This window comes from Octodon degus, unplaced genomic scaffold, assembly GCF_000260255.1.
Source record: "Octodon degus isolate 3935 unplaced genomic scaffold, OctDeg1.0 scaffold00432, whole genome shotgun sequence".
NCBI classification, from domain to species: Eukaryota; Metazoa; Chordata; class Mammalia; order Rodentia; family Octodontidae; genus Octodon; species Octodon degus.
Window position 1 is genome coordinate 210,260 of NW_004525008.1, and position 18,241 is coordinate 228,500.

Genomic DNA, 18,241 nt, shown 5'->3' on the forward strand with positions numbered 1-18,241 from the left:
TGCTCAGGTTTTAGGCAGCTGTTCAAACCTTAATTTCTTTACCTGTAAAATGCGGCTCATTTCTGCCCTGCCTGCTTCACTGGGGTGTTAGAGTAAATGAGACTAAGTAAAAAAATGTCTGTCGGCGTACTGGCTGTTAATTATTAGCAGATGCTGCAACTGCAGGCAGGCAGTAAAGACCCATTATGTGCTTCCAAGTTGACAATGACTTTGCTGTAGGTATTGTTTTCCAAACATTTTCAGGTGTGCCTCCTGCAACCCCTAGTCCAAAGGTGTCTTGTGTTTATGGGTAAGGTGCCTGGAGGGTGACAGAGCCACAAAGACACTGTATTCATTGGTGGACTGATCCATGAATGAGCTCATTGTTCAATATGCTGTTAGGAGCTGGTTCCTGGTTGGAGGAGGTCACCAAATACCATGGGTACCCGCTCCCCCAAGCCATGACTCATTTCTTGGTTATAGGGTACATTAGTTAGCTTTTTCAACTCTGGGCCAAAATACCACAACTCTAAAAGAGAAGAAATTTATTTTGGCTTATGGTTTGCAGAGGGTTCAGTCCATAGTGGTTGGCTCCAAAGCAGAGAAGTGGTTTGCTGATGCTAGGGCCATGCCTTTGGAGGTTTCATCTCCCTCCTTGGATTCTCCTTTGTCTCTCTGCTTCCTGACTACTGTGGGAAGAGCAGATTCCTCCACTATGCTCTTCCACCATGTTGCTTCTCTGCTTTGGAGCCAACCACCATTGACTGAACCCTCTGAAAACCATAAGCCAAAATAAATTTCTTCTCTTTTAGAGTTGTGGTATTTTGGCCCAGAGTTGAAAAAGCTAACTAATACACCCTACAACCAAGGAATGAGTCATGGCTTGGGGGAGAGGGTATGCATGGTATTTGGTGACTTTTGGCATGGCATAGGAAACTGACCAATACAGACCATGGTGAAGAGATTAGGTGGACACCAGTCCTTGAGACACCAGAAGTCTTAGAAATATAGAGTGAGTCATTGTGCTGGTCACAGTGCCTAAAACTGAAAGAACACATAATGGGAGGTCCCTGAGTTCAAGCGGGGGCTCTACTGGTGTATGCGCCATTTAAGTTGTGAGTTACTGAATATTACAGATAAGCAGAAGCCCAGAGGTAGAGAATAGATGCTCAGAGTAGAGAACATGTTTGTTGGTTAGTGAAGACAGGAACCACTGAAGAAGGAAAACAAGGAGCTAAACCACCCTTATATTGGTCTTCAACAAACACCCATGTGGTTGTGTCACTTGGAGTTCCAGCAGGAAGTACATGATGCCTTAGAAGAGTGATGGAGGAGTTAGAAGAAGGTTCTAGTTAGCACAGGCAACTCATTAGGGATAGTAAAGCACCTGAGAAATAACAACTACAGAAAGTCATTAGGATCCATAGACCCTGTTATGGTTTGTGTCTAGTTGTCTCCCCAAAGCTTCATGTAAGTTATGGGGCAGACGTGGCTGGAGGAACGAGTGGCTTGAGGGGCAGGGCCAGAGGACCAGGGTGGGCCCAAGGGGCGGGGCCACTGTGGCATGAACCATTAAACTGGGGCTAGCCTGTGCTTTTTCAGATGTGGAGAGGGTCACCCTGGACATGGCAGTACCCCAGCCTCTCCTCCAGTGTCTCAAAACCTCCAGTAACTGTGAGCTAAATAAACCTTTCCTTCCCTCACTTTGAGTGTCAGGTTTTTGTCCCAGCAATGAGGGAAGAGTAACTAAGACAGATCCAACAGGGGAAGAAGAAGGCTTGGGTACTGGAATGTCATGGGACCCAAAGATGAATTCTACCAAAGAGTCATCCAACAAGAGCTGAAGGTTTGGATAGATGTACAGCCATAGGCAACCTGTGGCCTTGTAGGAAAGGAGCTGGGGTGGCAGACACCTGGGATGCATTACCTGATGCCTTTGAGTCACCACATAGTGCATCCCATGGGCCAAACCCAGCCAGAACCTAGTGAACAGTAAGCTTGGTTGGCATGATCCATTGGCTTTCTGGGTCATAGTGTCAGGGGAGGAAGCGTAGAGAAGATACCCAGTAGGACAAATGAAAACTGTCCAGAGAAGTGATGTAGTTGTCTAGATAGCCCAGAGTCTGCACTCTTTGGAGGGCCCTCATTTCCTAGAGACCCAGCTGTACAGCTGCTTGGGAGTTCTCGTATGATCTGTTTCCTTCATCTACCCACTTATCCACACAATACATAGAATATTGTAAAAGATATTTTCTGGAGTCCCTGTTCCTCTCAATCAAGAGTTTAATGACAAGCTGGGTGTGGAGGCACACACCTGTAATCCCCCGTTCGCAGGAGGCTGAGGCAGGAGGATTGTGAATTTGAAGCCAGCCTGGGCTACATAGTCAGACTCTATTTCAAAAAATAAAAGAAAAACTTGCCAAAAGTCTACTTTTGATCCTCCTGTATGAATTCAGATCACATTGGAAGGGGGGCATGAACATTTAATTGGCAATAATATTGAGATATTGACTGAAGATACAGCAGAGAACCAAGCAGACTCTTGCTTGTCTGAAACTTAGGCTACTTGGGGCTGCAAGAACAGGAGCACTCGCTCTCCAAGGGAGAGGCTGTGGAGAAGTGGAGAGGGAGACTTGTGTGCGCAGGCCAAGAAAGTTGGAGAAATGAAGACAAGAGCTAATGGAGCCTTGGGCAGAGAGCCAGAGGGCAGCTGATGCCCTAGCGCAGTGAGTACTTGACCCAGCGAGGAGGTCAACAGGGCTGATCGCTGTAGACCATGAACGTAGATGAGACCAGGAGGAAGTCATTGGAAATAGCAAGAGGGGGGGTCCTTTGGAACCTTGGTCAGAGAAGCTTAATGGAAAGGTGGAAGGGCAAAAGAGAAGCCACGTAGGCACCATTCCAGTTGGAGACACATGATGTAAGTAGCACTGGTGGGGAGAGCTGGATCTCAGAATGGCAAAGGTAAGTCACGTGCTCTTCATGCAAGATCTGGTGTGCAGATATGAAGCTCTCCTCATGTGACCATTTTACACCATGTTACGATTTTTCAACAAATGCTGTTCTTTTCCAATGTTGGGTATGCCTGTGTCCATTTTCAAAGGCACTTTCATCCTGGTATTAAGCTACTTGAGTAGCTGGGTTGTTAGTCAGAAGGTTCTTAGAGGGTTTAAGGGTGAAGATCAGGAAATGGCCTATTTTACCTGGACATAATTGATGACTATTTGTTGACCCCACTGCAGATCTCTGGCTCTTAGTTCTGAAAAACATAAGAGCTCAGGAACATGGACTTGTTTATTTATGCTCATGTGCATATGGGCTCATGAGTGTTATGGTGGGTAGGTTCTGAGAACTCCGAGTTATGTCTCCAGCCAGGTCTCTAACTTAAGCTCCAGACTCACATGCCCAGCTGCCTGCTTGCCCCATCTACCTGCCAAGACATCTCTGCAGACATCTCTGGATCTCCTGCTCCATATAAACCCTTGTCTTGGCCTCTCTGGCCTACAGCACCCACAGCCTTCCCCTAATGACTGATGGTAACTCCATCCTCCTAGATGCTCAGACCAAGGTTCTTGGCACTGTCGTGTCTCCTCTACCTTCCTCACATCCCACATTCAATCCATCAGGTGCTTCTGTTTAAAAAACATATCACCAGAATCAGACCACCTCTCACCCATCCACTGCTGTCATCCTGGTCTAAACCTCTCATCTTACTGCATGAACACACTGGCCTTTTACCTGGCCAGTTCCTAAACAGAAGAGTATTTTTTTTTTTTTTTTGAGATGAGGGTTTTATCTATTTTATCTATTTTTTTTTTTGAGATGAGGGTTTTATTTATTTGTCCAGGCTGGCCTGTAACACCTGGGACTCAACATTTCTCTTGCTTAGCCTACCAAGTAGCTGGTCCAAGACTGATTTATTTATTTGTTTATGTATTAATCTCTTATTTATTTATGTATTTCTGTACAAGGTCCTGCTATGCAGCACGGACTCATAGTGATCCTCCTGTGTCAGCCTCCCCAGCACTTGGAGTACAGGTGTACACCACTATGCCCAGTTTCGGTGGCTAGCATGGCAGCGTGGCATGCAGCACCAGGGACTGAATCCAGGTCCTTGCACTTGCCAGGCAGGCACTTAGAACAGTGAACTATCTCCCCAGCCCAAGCCTAATTTTCTTGCAATGTAAGTCAGATCATAGTACTTCTCTCTTTAACTCCTCCCCACAGCCCACATAGGCTCCCCAGTGCCCACTCAGCTCCAACCGTCTGAGCCCTCCTGAAAAGCCGCCAGTGGTTTTCCTGCCCTGCCTGGGTTTAGATGTGTCTTTGCCAGGAATGCTTTGTCTACAAACTCACTTGGCGGACTGCCTCTTCTGTCAGGAGCACTGCTCAGGCCTCAGGTGGCGGCACACGCCTGGGATCTCAGCTACTTGGGAGACTCAGACAGGAGGATCACAAGATCTATAGCAGCCTGGGAAACTTAGGAAGGCTGTCTCAAAACAAAAAAAATTAAGGAGGCTGAGTATAAAGTGCTTGCTTAGCAGGTTGGATGCTGTGGGTTCAATCCCCAGTGTACATGCATGGAAAACGAATGTACTTACATCTCAGTGGGGGCTTCTCGGACTACCGCATTGAATGCTGTTGTTCTTGTCTGTCGTCACTCCCTTACCCTGCTGATGTTCTCTTTGAAACTACCTTCCTCTACTGTTCCACATGCTTCATGATTGGTTCTCTGTTTTGCATCTACCCTGTCCCCCACACTACACTGTGTGGTTCTTGTTGGTGCTGGGGACAGGCCTGACACTGTTTGCTGAATGGATGGGCGAGTACATGAAGAGATGGCTACTGTCCCATGAGAACCCACTGGCAGCCTCAGACCTCTCATCTACCCAACTGAGTATTCTTTGCTTCTAGATCTTGCTAGACAGACATCCCCTTCCAGCCAGATCAGTGCCACTCACCACTTCAGCCTGACCTGCAGGGGTCCATGCAAGGCTGTAGGGTTAGGGGGAAGCCAAGGCAAGGTGCAAGTTTACTCTGCTGTCAGAACATTCCTACCCCTGCCAGATGCAGCAGTATAGGTGGTTGGGGTTATCTGAGCACATATTTCAGATCTTTTTATTATTTCAGGAGTATCCGGATAATAGCCATGGTTCCAGAACCATTTGCTGGCTTTCCCCTGAGACTGGCACGTGATTCTTCCCTCAAAGGTTTGCACCAGTGAGGATAGCAGTAAAAGAGCTAGGGAAGAAATGGAATTCTTAGGACCCTGCGCAGGGTGGTCCGTGCTATGGCCTGTGGCACTGGAATGTAGAAAGAGCACACACAGTGTTTTTCTTTGCCTTGGTGTCTACTGAAATCACCCCAGAGAGAGCAAAGGCACAGTGTCCTGGGAGCTCAGTCTGGCACTTCCCCTGTACCAGGCATGGTCACCTGGGACCGTGGGCCCAAGCCAGTTACTTTCTTCACATCAGTAGGATACTCTTAATTTTCCAGCAATGAAATTTTAAGTCTCTGAGCTGGGGAGATAGCTTAGCAGTCTAAGTGCCTGCCTGGCAAGTGCAAGGACCTGGGTTCAGTCCCCAGTACTTCATGTCACGCTACGAGTCCAGGCTGCATAATGAGACCCTCTACCAAATAAATAAGTAAATAGATTTTAAAAAGAAAAGAGATTTTAAGTTTCTTTTGCCTGGTTGATCTGTAATCCCAGTCAGGATGTTCAGATGCATCAATTTAAAAGCTGAGAATCTGCTATACATTGTAAAGCGATTTAAAAAACAATTTTTTTTTTGAGACAAGGTCTGCTGTATAGCTCAGACTGACTTTGAACTCACTATGTAGTCGAGGCTGGCCTTGAACTCATTGTAATCCTCAGGCTTCAGCTTCCCAAGTGCTGGGATTACAGGTGTGCACCACCATATCTTGCTGTCTAACCTGCTTTATATTCTTATTTTTTATTATTTTTCCATTTTTATTTATTTATTTTTAAATGTATCTGGTTGTTGCAGGGTCTCACAACACAGCTCAGACTCATGGTGATCCTCCCATTTCAGCTTCCCCTGTACTGGATTACAGGTGTGGGCCACTATCCCCAGACTCTGGCCAGCTCAGCCTGCCCTGTGGGTGGGGCTAATGGGGCATGTGGTACCAGGGATCAAACGCAGTCCTTGCACTTGCCTAAGCAGGGGCTTTAGTCCACTGAGCTATCTTGCTGGCCCTTATTTTTTATTTTTTAAAGAGAATTTAAAAAATGGAAAAAAGAGAGAAAGAAATCATTAGAAATGATACAGAATTTCACTAAACAAAATAGGAATTTGACAGTGGTTCTTGTATTACATAACGTTATCTGCAAGTTAGTTGTTTAGTTTACCAGACAGAAGTATGCAAAATTGGTATAAAAAGTTATACAAATTTTATTTATTTTTTTAAATGTTGCCAATTTTATGGAACACTTTTTCATAATCATATTTACTTCTTCTTTAAAATAATTTTATTTATTTATGTGTGTGTGTGTGTGTGTGTGTGTGTGTGTGTGTGTGGCCAGCTCAGCGCACCAGGGGGCGAGGCTGGCTGGCCTGTGGTGCTGGGGGATTGAACCGCGGTCCCTGTGCTTTGCTAAGCTTGTGATTGTTCTAAATAGGTGCTTTAGACCAATGAGCCATCTCACCAGCCCTAGAAATTTTAAAGAGAAAAAAAATCTAAGCATTAACTGCTCCTTTCAATAGACCAGCAGAAATCAGCAGTACAGTAATACAATCTATCCTGCATATATGCCCAAATATGTCTTTCTCTCTTCTTTTTTCCTTTCCCTCATCCTAGTTTTTCCTTCCCTTTGAGCAGATTCTTTTCCTTTCATAGTATCTATCGTACCTTTCAGATTTTATTTACTCTTTCAGGTATCTAATCTGATTTTAAGCTTCAGGAAGGACAATGAGAAACCAGCCCTCCAGCACAAGCCACAGGTGCATGACCTTATGTCCAGCAATGTGTTGAGGTTCAGCTACATTTCAGGCAAATTCTTCCCTCATTTTTCCCTGGATGTTTAATTAGTGAAACAGAAAGTTTTGGGACAGGGAGATAGCTCAGTGGAATAAGTACTTGTCTGGTAAGCGCAAAGTCCTGAGTTCGATCCCTCGTACTACCAAAAAACAAAACAAAACCCAACGTTTTAGGATCAAAACATGTATCATTCCCTTTACATGCATTTGTCACAAACACTGTCATGCCTCAAAGACTAGCCCAATTTAAACTAAGATAAAGATGATGTCAACAAAGGATGAAGTTACTTCTTTCCCTGTCCTTTAAAGCTGATCTGTGAAGGGCGATATGAAGCAGAATTTAGCCCTGCTTTTCAGTTTGTTCTCTGGCTGAAAGAAGATGGAGGTTAAAAAAATAGTTTAATAGACCGCAAACAGGGCCAGCCAAATAGCTCAGCGGATTAAAGCACCTGCAAGCAAGCACAGGGATTGGGAGTTCGATCTGTGCTGGCCCCACCCCCTGGGGGTGCACTGAGACTGGGCTTTGGGGGGGCATACCTGTAATCCCAGCTCTTGGGAGGCTGTAAACAGGCGGATCAGTATGAGTCCAATCTAGTAGTGAGACCCTGAATGCTCTGTAGACCCACCCTAAAATAATAATAATAAAAAAAGAACAGAGTACAGCTTCAGTCCTGCCTGCTCCCCGATGGAGGTGTGAAGACAGCCATCTCCTTGTTTCTGGGATTACCCTGCTAGCTCTGTTAGCCCCAAATCACTTCCTGGTTGTGACACGGATTAGAATGGAAGTTCATACTTGACATAGCAGAGGACCCCTTCTTTTCCAGGCTGTGGGACTAGGAAAGTATTACCAGTTTTCTGTTAGAATAGGGAGGTTTTTCTGATCAATCTCAAGGAAGTTCTTAAGAAAGATAAAGAAGTTCGTTGGTGCTCTAACAAGAAACCTTGTATAGGACTGTGTATCCCTAGTCTAAAATCCTTAAATCTGAAATTCTCCAAAATTCAAGACTTTTTGAGAGCCAGTGTGATGCTCAGTTTTGGATTGTGAGTGTTTTGGATTTTTGGATTAGAGATGGTCTTTTGTAAATATCCCCACATCAGGACAGCAGCATGAAATCTGAATGCTTCCAGTCTTCAGTACATCCTACAAAGGAAGTCTTCAGGGGGAGGAAGGATGATGACGATTCTCAGCACCTAACCTTTGCAAGCAGAGATACTGTTGCCCAAGGGAACCCAGGACTTGACAACAGAAGGCCCCATGCAGCTGTGGAGGTGGGGAGCAGCAGGTAGCATTCCCCAAGGTCCTCCCTTCCCCAGCTAGGAAGGGACAGGATGGGCAAGACATGTGGAGACATCCCTGCAACTGGGTTCTGGATTCAGATGCTGCTGCCCAGGCTTGAGGACAGTTGGGGTCCTTCCCAGCGGTTCTTGCTTCCTCTTCTGGACTAGCTAGGCCCTGGAGCGCCTAGACTGCTGAAGCCAAGTTAGCAAAGTAGGAAGAAGAAACTTCTGCCCCACTTGGCACCTCTCTGTAATGCAGGCAAAACCTGCTAACCTTTGGGACCAGAGAGGGCAAAGAAGTGTCCCCCTGGGCATTTCCACCTTCAGCCCTATCTCTTTCCCTGGCCTCTGTCGCTCTTACCTTGTCAGAGACCTACGAGGGAAGACCGAGTTGCATTTTTTCCCCCTCTGAATGAACCTCCCATGACCACGGACAATTCAGCAGATCAACAGCCAGAGGTCAACTGGAGATATTTTCAGATGCGACCCAGGCTCAGCAGCAGAGACTTCCAACCAAACACCCAACCCGGCCGTGTAGACAATCATCTGTTTTATTGGAAAATACGTCTCCACTGCATTGAGCACCGAGGTGCGACCAAGAAACCCACCACCCCGCGGCCCCGACCCCACGGGCTCCGAGTCCAGTGTATGATCTGGGCTGGCACTGTTACTGCCCACCGGGAGAGGCGCAAAGCACGAGGGCTAGAGAAGCAGCGGACCATTATTCCTGAAGCTGTTTGAGGGAAGGAAAAGCTGTTTAAACTCACACGGCTCCTTTAACTTCCCCCTCTCACCCAGCCGATTCAAGTGTGGGACGTGGTGGGCCAGCCGGATTTGGAGAACCCAAACGCACGAGTGCACTGTTTAAAATGACATCCATAAGCTACTGCCAAAAAAAAAATAAATAAATAAATAAATAAAAAAGGAAAAGGGGGATGGGCTGGCTGTGCTTCCGATGGATTGTTTACTTTTTCCTGTTTTATGAATTCTTGAGTTGAGAGGATATCAGGATTGCAGAACCCCAGCCACGAAAGAGCATCTAGTCCACATACAAACATTTTGCATAGAAAAAGAAGCCAATGCGTCCATGGGAAGAGACGCACTCACTACACAGAGCTGCCCTGGGGCAGGCCAGGCCACTCGTGCACCTTTATTTTGATCTTTTCAACCTGATCCCAGTCAAAAACTCAGGATAGCATAAACACAGAGAATGTCTTTTATTTTAAATCGTATCTTTAGATCCAACTGCTTTTTTCTTTCTGCCTGGAGATCAAGCTTGGTTCTTCGTTCCCGGAATAGGTGACATTTTAGGACCATGGGGCATTCAGCGACTTGCTGGGCCTGTGGGGCTGTGATGTCTGTATTGCAGGTCCAAGAGCCAACTTGATGGATTCGTGTCATGGGGGAGCAAGCAAAGCTGCCTCTTAACTTTGGCCGCCAGTAGTTGAGGAAGCGGAGTGTGCAGGCTGGAAGACATCTTTGAGTCATTCACTCATCGCTGGCCTAGAGGATGCTCTGTAAGCTGTCGCCAGAAACAAAGTACCTTCCTAGAGGGCTAGACTTCCTGTTTGTGAGCTGAAACATAAAATTTATCTGGCCCCTCTAGAAGCCGTTGCTTATATCTTATCCAAGCTCAGATGTTGTTCAGACCCCATCAGGCTTAAAAAACCAGACCAAACTAGACCCGGATGTGTACATTTCAGCACATCGTCAATTGCAAAACGTCTGGGGGAGCTCGGGACCAAGGTCTCCGTGGATATAAACATTTCCAGATTTCGCTGCATGTGTACAAAAACAGAACGAAGACAGGAGTCAGACACGAGCACAGCCACTAACATCGATGGAATGCTGTGTCTTTGGTGACAAATCAGTTTATACTTTTGCCTCCTTTTCCATGTGCTTTGTGTTTAAATCATCGACTACAAAATTTATATTTAAAATTCTCTTCAAAAGGCAGATGTTTAGAGAAGCCAGGTCATGTGCATTCTCTTTCCTTCTGCTTTGGCAAGCGGGGGAATCGCCATGGATTTTTGAGTAGGTGCGTGAGTAATCCATGGGTCATCTTCTCCCACCAGCTTGGGGACAGGGAGCAGGGGAAGCCACAAACTCTTTTTCCAAACAAGTGGGCAGAAGGCATGATCCTCCAGCTCTTACGACCTGTGGAAACAAAAAAAGGGAGCTACTGCTTCTTTTACTGGCATCCTGAAAAGTAGCCCCTTGAGTCACTGTCTCCATTGTCCTTTTCTCTAAGTCTTCCAGTTCCTGGGCCTTACGCCTTTCCCCCACCCTCCTCTCCAAATGACTCCTCTTTCACTCGTCCTCTCATGGCCAAAGTTAGACTTCCTGGCATTTCCAAACATCATCTGTCTGCAGCTGTGACTGAGCCTTGTCCCTGGATTTCCTGGCTGTATCTCGTATGTCCTTTCTCTTCCTTTCTACCGCAAGAAAATGTTTTCCTCTGAATGTGAATTTGAATGCTCTGGATTCATAAGGAAGTTTGCTAAAAACATACTCCCTTCCCTCCCCCACCCACGAAGTAGAAGGACAGCGTACAACAGTCGCGTGTGCATAGCATGCGGGGCGGGGGTGGAAGCAGGCAGCTGATGAAAGACCCTCCTCCGTCAGCAGGGAATTCCACATCGGAATGGAGGGCTGGCTCTGAGACAGGGCTTTTTCCAGAATCCACTCACTTCTGATGGCCAGAGGCAGGGGAATTAGGCATCAAGTTAAAAATTATTTAGGGGGATCAGGGAGATGGTTCAGTGGAATAAGCACTTCCCTGGCAAGTGCAAGGGACTGAGTTTAATCCCTGGTTCCACAAAAAAAAAAAAAAAAAAAATTAGGTTTTCTTTTAGATTTGGTTAGCTTATTTATCTATTTATTTTGCGGTACTGGGGATCAAACTCTGGACCTTGTGCTTGCCAGGCAGGCGCTTATGCCACTAAGCTATACGCCTGGCTCTTACATTTGGTTAGAGAACCAAGCAAAGAGATCAGATTTAGTCAGATTTTAGTAGAAGTCAATTTAAGAGCATTTATTTATTTGGGGAGGGTGGGACTTATAACGCCTAAATATTTATCAGTTCTCGTGGGAAAGCTTTGGAGGTAGTATTTCTGGAGGCAAGAGGCTGTTGATCATGAACTTTATATGAAAGCGTTTAGGTCAGAGGTTTGAGTTTGGCTTCAATACAATGGAGTACTACTCAGCCATAAAGAGGGATAAGCCTGAGACACATACCAATAAGTTAAGTCGGACACACATGTGTAAAGACTGAATTGTCTCTCTGGTGTGAAACACTAATTGAAAGTGTGAATAAAAACTGAAATGTATAGTAGAAATCGTGAAATGGGGAAGCCATTTTTCAAAAGGAAAAGGGAACTAGGGGGAACGGGAAAAGAAAGAAATGAAGAAAAGGATAAAATGAAAACAAAACTTTGAATAAGAAGAGGGGAGCAGGGAGTGAGGAGAGGGGAACAGAAAGAGCGAACAAGGAGGAATCAAGACGGATCATGCACAGGTACAAATTCCCCATGATGAATGCCATCGTTACGGACATCTGAATTATACCAAAAAACTTATTAAAAAGTCCACAGTTTTGAGTTTGGAGTGTGGTTGCCTTCATTCATGCAACCTGTGGGTCTTTTTTTTCTTTTCTTTTTTATACTGGGGATTGAACATAGGACCTTTGCACTGAGTTACATACTTAACCGTTATTTTATTTTTTATTTTGTGCCAGGCTCTTGCTAAGTTGTCTAGCCCGGGCTTGAACTTGCGATCTTCCTGCCTCAGCCTTCTAGAGTGGTAGGACTACAGGTATGTACCACCATCCCTGTCTACATAGGTGGATTTACTTACAAACATCATTTGGACATTTTCCGCACAAATAGAAAGAGGAGACCACTAAGGAGGCCAAAGGCGATCAAGACCCCAAAGACAATTCCAGCCAGGGTTGATGTTGACAAACTGTCTGCATGGGAGGGAAGAAAAAAACGTTGAGACTGAGTTAGGAAACAAACCACCATGACACCAGAACAATAGTGTGGCCTAATATGTTGGATCTACTGGAATGCAGCCCACAAGTGGAGAAGCTCTGGCTAGTATTGTTTTATTTGACTTTTTTGTAGTGCATTAGGACAGGTTCTTGTACAAGCTAGGCAAGTGCCTTACCACTGAGCTACACTCCCCACTTGTGGTTCTGTTCAAATTCAAATAGTTCCCTCTTCAGAAGTGGCAGGAAAGAGAGAGGGAGAGGGGGACAGAGAGAGAGAGAGAGAGAGAGAGAGAGAGAGACAGACAGACAGACAGACAGACAGACAGACACAGAGAGACACAGAGAGACAGAGAGAGAGAGACAGACACAGACAGACAGACAGAGACAGAGACAGACAGACACAGAGAGACAGAGAGAGAGAAAGAGAGAGAGAGAGAGAGAGAGAGAGAGAGAGAGAGAGAGAGACAGACAGACAGACAGACACAGACAGACAGACACACAGACAAACACACAGACAAAGAGACAGAGACAGATTGGGAGAAACCCAAGAAAGAGTGTAATTTATCTCTAAGACTAGGTTAAAAGATTTCCTTTTCAACTCCTATAAGAATATATTAACACTGAAATCTTGCCTACCTTTATCAGCGTCTGTCTGTGTTGATTTAGTCACATTCACTGTGAAGAAACAATACAGAATTATTAGGATTTAATAAATTTAATAATTTAATAAGCAAAAGGTGAATTTACTTTGGATGGAAAACAGCAAAACATATGCAAAGAGGATAATTTCTTTAATAAATTGAGTGGGAGTTGGTCAAGCAAGTTCTAACAGGATACTATCTTTGTAACTATTATTAAATTTAGTAACACATCCTATGGGTTCATAGTATTTTTGTTTGGCAAGCCAGAGAGAAATTAAATAAGTGGGCAGCATTGTTTGGAATTTTGGTAGTGAAAGAATTCAGAGCTGTGTAACCTTAGACCAAGATCCAGATCATGAAAAGCTTACGAATGGTGATGCGGTCTGTTTCTCACTTTGAAAGCAATACAACAGGGGATATAGCTCAGCAGGACGTAGTGCCTGCCCAGAAAATGCAATGTCGTGAATTGCATTCCTGGCTCAAGGAAGGAATGAACGAAGGAAAGAAGAATATAAGGAAATAAGGAAGAAAGAAAGGAAGGAAGGAAGAAAGGAAGGAAAGAAGGGAAGGAAGGAAAAAAATGTCAGAAAGAGGTGGCAGAGCTGTGATTCGCATCATGCTATGTGTACCCTGCTATGCCGGGACCCAAATCAAGACGTCACAGGGCAGCGCTATGCTCAGTTGAATCTGATGAGAGAATGCCCCAGGTGTCCACAGCGCCACAGGCACGTTTGAATTTCTGTGCAGTTGATAGTTGCAATGTGCATATTCTACATTGTGAGTTTCTATTACATTATTCTACACGATTCCTTATTTGAAATGGAAGTGCTGTTTGTTTCCCTGCTAACCTCTTAGTAGGCTGAGTCCTTACTTCCGTTCAATAGTGGCTGTTTAGCTAGTTGACAAATGGAGAAAACAAGATACCTTGATCTAATGAGAAACCGGACAGAATCTTAGTTCACAGCTTGCAGAAATATCCTTAAATATTCAACACTTTTCCTAATTAAAAGTAAAATTGGCTGGGATTTGTTTGTTTGTTTTCCTCTACAGTTTCTGGTTCTTAACTCCCTTCTGAGGTAGGCAACTGAAGCTAGAATTTTTTTTTTCTCCAATGTGATTCACAGAAACTTTAATCTTTCTCTTCCTTTCTTTCACCAAGGTGGCTATAAAGAAATTCTCTGCCCTGCTCCCTCACCATCGCAGGCATAGGACCCTCCCTATTCCTGCAAGGGCCCTGCCCTATGCCTAGAGAAAGGACTACTACGCAGAAACAGTTAAAGAATTCTTCTGCCAAGAAGAATTTGGACAGACAGGCCCTGCTGGCTTCCCCCAGTCAGTATATTTGCATTAAACTACACGCTTTTGTCTCATTACAGTTCAATACAGTTGTCCACACTGTAATCTTGCCTGTGCAATGAAGTCCCATGAAATCCCAAAGGAACAGGGTTCAGAGAGGATGTCTAAGGCCGCACACAGGCAGGCTCCTAGAGAAGCATGGAAACTAAACCCCCTTCCAAATACCTTGCCCTATCCACTTCTTCACTGGTATTACACTAACAGGCTTGCCCCGAGCTCTTTGAACCACTCTTTGAGTGAACCAAACCCCACCAGGTGGGATGAGAACCCAGATTTGTAGCTGACTGATCAGAAGTACAGGCACCAAGCCCTGGATTATGTGATCTGACAGCAGCTCCAGATAGAAACTGAGCTGGATTAGAGGGTCCCCAGTTGGCATCCACTGCAGAGTTGCATATGTGCTTGGCTGTAAGGCGGGAGACCACTCAAGCATCTCACATCAGAAGTGATTTGGGCTGTGAGCAGGAGAGACAGTCGAAGGTTGAGTTTGGGGTTGTTTTTTCCTAAAACAGTAGCCAACCATCTTCAAAAAGATGCTTACTCTTTCTAGTGGTTGGGTTTGAAATAAGCTATTCCTCTGTACCAAGACTCTCCTTAAGAAAGGAGCCTTTTCTAAATGGCCCCAAATCCATCTCTCCCAGCATCGATCCAACCCATGGCTGTGGCACATTTACACGGAGCCCCACCCAAGGGGCTTCCTGGAGCAACAGTCTTATTGCATCAACTTTTAAAATGTCATTCTGGGAAAGCAGATACCAGCAAAGACAGGTCAGTCATTTGCTTATCATGTCTTGGTCTGGTGGCCGCTGATTCTGAGCTCAAGATGCACCCCAGTCACTGTCAAGGATACCATCCATTATGATGTTACGGAAAATTAAGTAAGTCTGTAGGAGATCTGTCAGGAGCTTAGAGCTCATCAGTCCTGCGCTGCCCACACCCTCCTCTTTACACTGTGATGAGGAACACATGGCACGTATATAGTCATCGCACTTGAGCATTTCATGGGGAAAGCGGACGTGTGCTGCCCTATAAAAAAATTACTCTCTTAAAAATCAAGTGCTTCTTGAGTATTACATATTGAACTCTAACACTGAGAAACATTCCCATCGCTTTTTATTTTCTATTTTGAGACACAGTCTTGCTAAGTGGCCCAGGCTGATCTGGATTTTAGGAGCCCTCTCAGCCTAGTACCAAAGGTCCAGCTATAATGACATTTTAACTCTTGTGTGAGACATCTTGGCATAGTGAAGGGTGAGTTTTCATCTGAAATGCATTCTAAGTCATGCTTTATGGGACATTTGGGGCACAGAGCAAGATTGGAGAGTAGTGAGTACTTTCCAAGTAACTGAGAATTTTTTTTTGAGGGAATAATGAGGGTTTTTAGTATCATACAACAAATACTTAACATGAAAAAATTTATTTTCTGATGCTCATTAACTATCAATGCATGCTATAAGCGAGTCATTCTCTATAATTTGGAAGTGCATTACAATGATTACTTATATTGATAATTCTCTTCTTGTTACTCATAATTTCTTGTCTCAGTGCTTTGCTCACTGCAGCTGCTAACTCTAAATCACAAATGTAACCCCAAGTCCTGGGAAGTATGCTTTGGAATTCTGTCCCATGTACACAGACATGAACATACTGGAAGATGGTAAATATTACTGTAGTCTATTAAGCTGAGTTTCACGCTATTGGGTATCAACACAAAGTTCCCAATGTAGGACCAGCAAAAAACACCAGCGACTGCTTCTCCTTGTAGGTAAGTAAAACATTACATTATTATTAGCAGGAACTAAGCAAGTAGAGAGATTACTTCCAGCAGCATCCCAAAGTTGTATTTGATTTTTTTGTTGTTGTTGTTTTTGGTATTTTGTGCAGGGCCTCACTACGCAGCGCAGATTCCTAGTGATTCTCCTGTTTTCAAGCCTCCCCAGTGCTGGGATTACAGGTGTGTGCCACTACACCCAGATTCAGTTGCCAGCTCAGTATGCCCAGGGGTGGAGCCAGAGCAGCATGTGGTGCAGTAGATCAAACCCCTGTCCCTGTGCTTGCCTAAGCAGAGACTTAGTCCACTGAGATATCTTGCTGGCCCTTGTGTTTGATTTAGCAACTCAAAATTTAAACTTTAAGGAAGGGAAGACAGCTCAGCAGTCTAAGCACCTGCCTGACAAGCACAAGGATCTGAGGTCCGTCCCAAGTACCACATGTTGTGCCGGCCCCAGAACCCCAAGCATGCTGTGCAGGTCACCAAAACTGGTCATGGTTGTGCATGCTGGGGAGGCTTAGACAGGAGGATCATTATGCATCTGAGCTGTGTATCAGGACTCGGTACCAAATAAATAAATAGAAGATTAAATTTTTTTAAAAGTAAACTTTGAACCCACCATAGGGTTCAGAAATCATGCCTGAATTCCACTGTCTTCTGCATTGATTATGATATTTGTTCATAGACTTTGGGAATACATACATTTCACAAAAGTTGATCAACCCTTATTGGGGTGATGACTGGTCTTCCTACCTGAAGAGGTACTCGTCACCGGAGGTGAAGCTGTGGTTGTCTGGCTTTTGGGGTGACTGTGTGTTGCGCCTCCTGGGGTTGACACATCCTCAATGCCAGTTGGTGTTGCTCTTGCTGGTGCCTGTAGAGATGTAAAGGAGGCTAAGGGAAAATGAAGCCTAGTGTTTCAAAGATTGCAGTCACACTCAAGAACTGATTATATCCATGGGATGGCATCTGTTCAGGGTAGAACCAAGAGACCCAACAAAAAGACCCAAGGGTGGGGGTGGGGAAGAACTGAGGTCAGCCCTAGAAGTGAATTCCAAGAATTTGGCAGGCAGGCTTTCTCCCAGAAACACCAGGGCAGTAGGCTTTCATCCTTTCTCCTCCTGAAATGGGAAAGCATGTCTCCTCACTCACGTTTCTTTGGCAGATAAACGTATCAAGCTTGCATGCCTCCCTCCTGGAGTGCAGCAGCTGGCCTTGCTGAGTGCGCACTTCATGACAGCCCTTGGCACATTTTCTCACCCATGAAGTTGATCCTACTGCCAGTGCCATTACAAGAATGAGGCTTAGAGAGATCTGACAGTGTGTCCCGGATCAGAGCCACCCCTGACAGAGCAGGAGCTGCGATGGTTCTGGTTTTTTAATGGTTGCTGGTTTATAACCACAGACAATACCAAGATGCAGGTGAAAGAGTGCATAGGGCCGGATCACCTGGAAGAGGAGCAGAGCTTCTGTACCCTCTCTGAGTGCAGAGACCTCCAGGAACCTTCATGACTCCAGCTACCCAGCAACTCTGTGAACCTTGTACTTCTGGGAATTTATGGTGACGTCTTTCCATGTGCAAGGCTGCCTAAATCTCTAGGTGATGGTGATGAACTTAAATTTAACTTTTAGCGCCTCATCCACCTCTCCTCTCTCCCTGGAGGTGGGGGCATGTGGAGAGAGGTCAGGACCTTCTAATCCAGCTGTGTTCTTCAGAACCCATTCTAGTGATTGCAGGCTGTTAGTCTCTTCAGCAGCATACTCAAAGATATCAGCACTGTGGAGATTCTAAAGAGCTGGTCCAGTGCACTCCAAAGTTCATGCCAAGGTAAGATTTAATAAATAAGCTAGTGAGCACATGCAACAAAAGCAGAAATAAACAGGACCACATCCAACTTAAAGGCTTGTGTGTACTGCAGGACACAATTGGCAGAACAGAAAGGACAGGAACTTTCAGGTAGCTTGTTGGTATAAGTGCCTGCCTGGCAAGTGCAATCCTATAGGATAGGAGAAGACATTTGGAGTCAGGAACCTGGTACGTATGTAAGGAACTCCTACAATTCAGCAACAAAAACTCAACTCAGTGATAAACTGGGCAAAGGACTTGAAATGACATCTCCCTAAAGAAGACACCTAGCTAGGTGTAGTGGTACACACCTGTAATCTCAACACTTGGGAGGTAGAGGCAGGAGGATTACTGTGAGTTTAAGGCCCACCAGGACTACAA

The 18,241-nt window shown here is 45.1% G+C and overlaps 1 long non-coding RNA gene across 1 annotated transcript; it reads right to left on the reverse strand.

Annotated features, from left to right (window-relative positions):
- Positions 1 to 8,790: 8,790 nt before the first annotated feature.
- Positions 8,791 to 16,923, reverse strand: LOC111814697. Its single transcript, XR_002819611.1, has 4 exons — positions 16,768 to 16,923; positions 12,883 to 12,921; positions 12,111 to 12,222; positions 8,791 to 10,412 (listed from the first exon to the last, which is right to left on the reverse strand). It is a non-coding gene; the product is annotated as an uncharacterized LOC111814697 (long non-coding RNA).
- Positions 16,924 to 18,241: the final 1,318 nt, after the last annotated feature.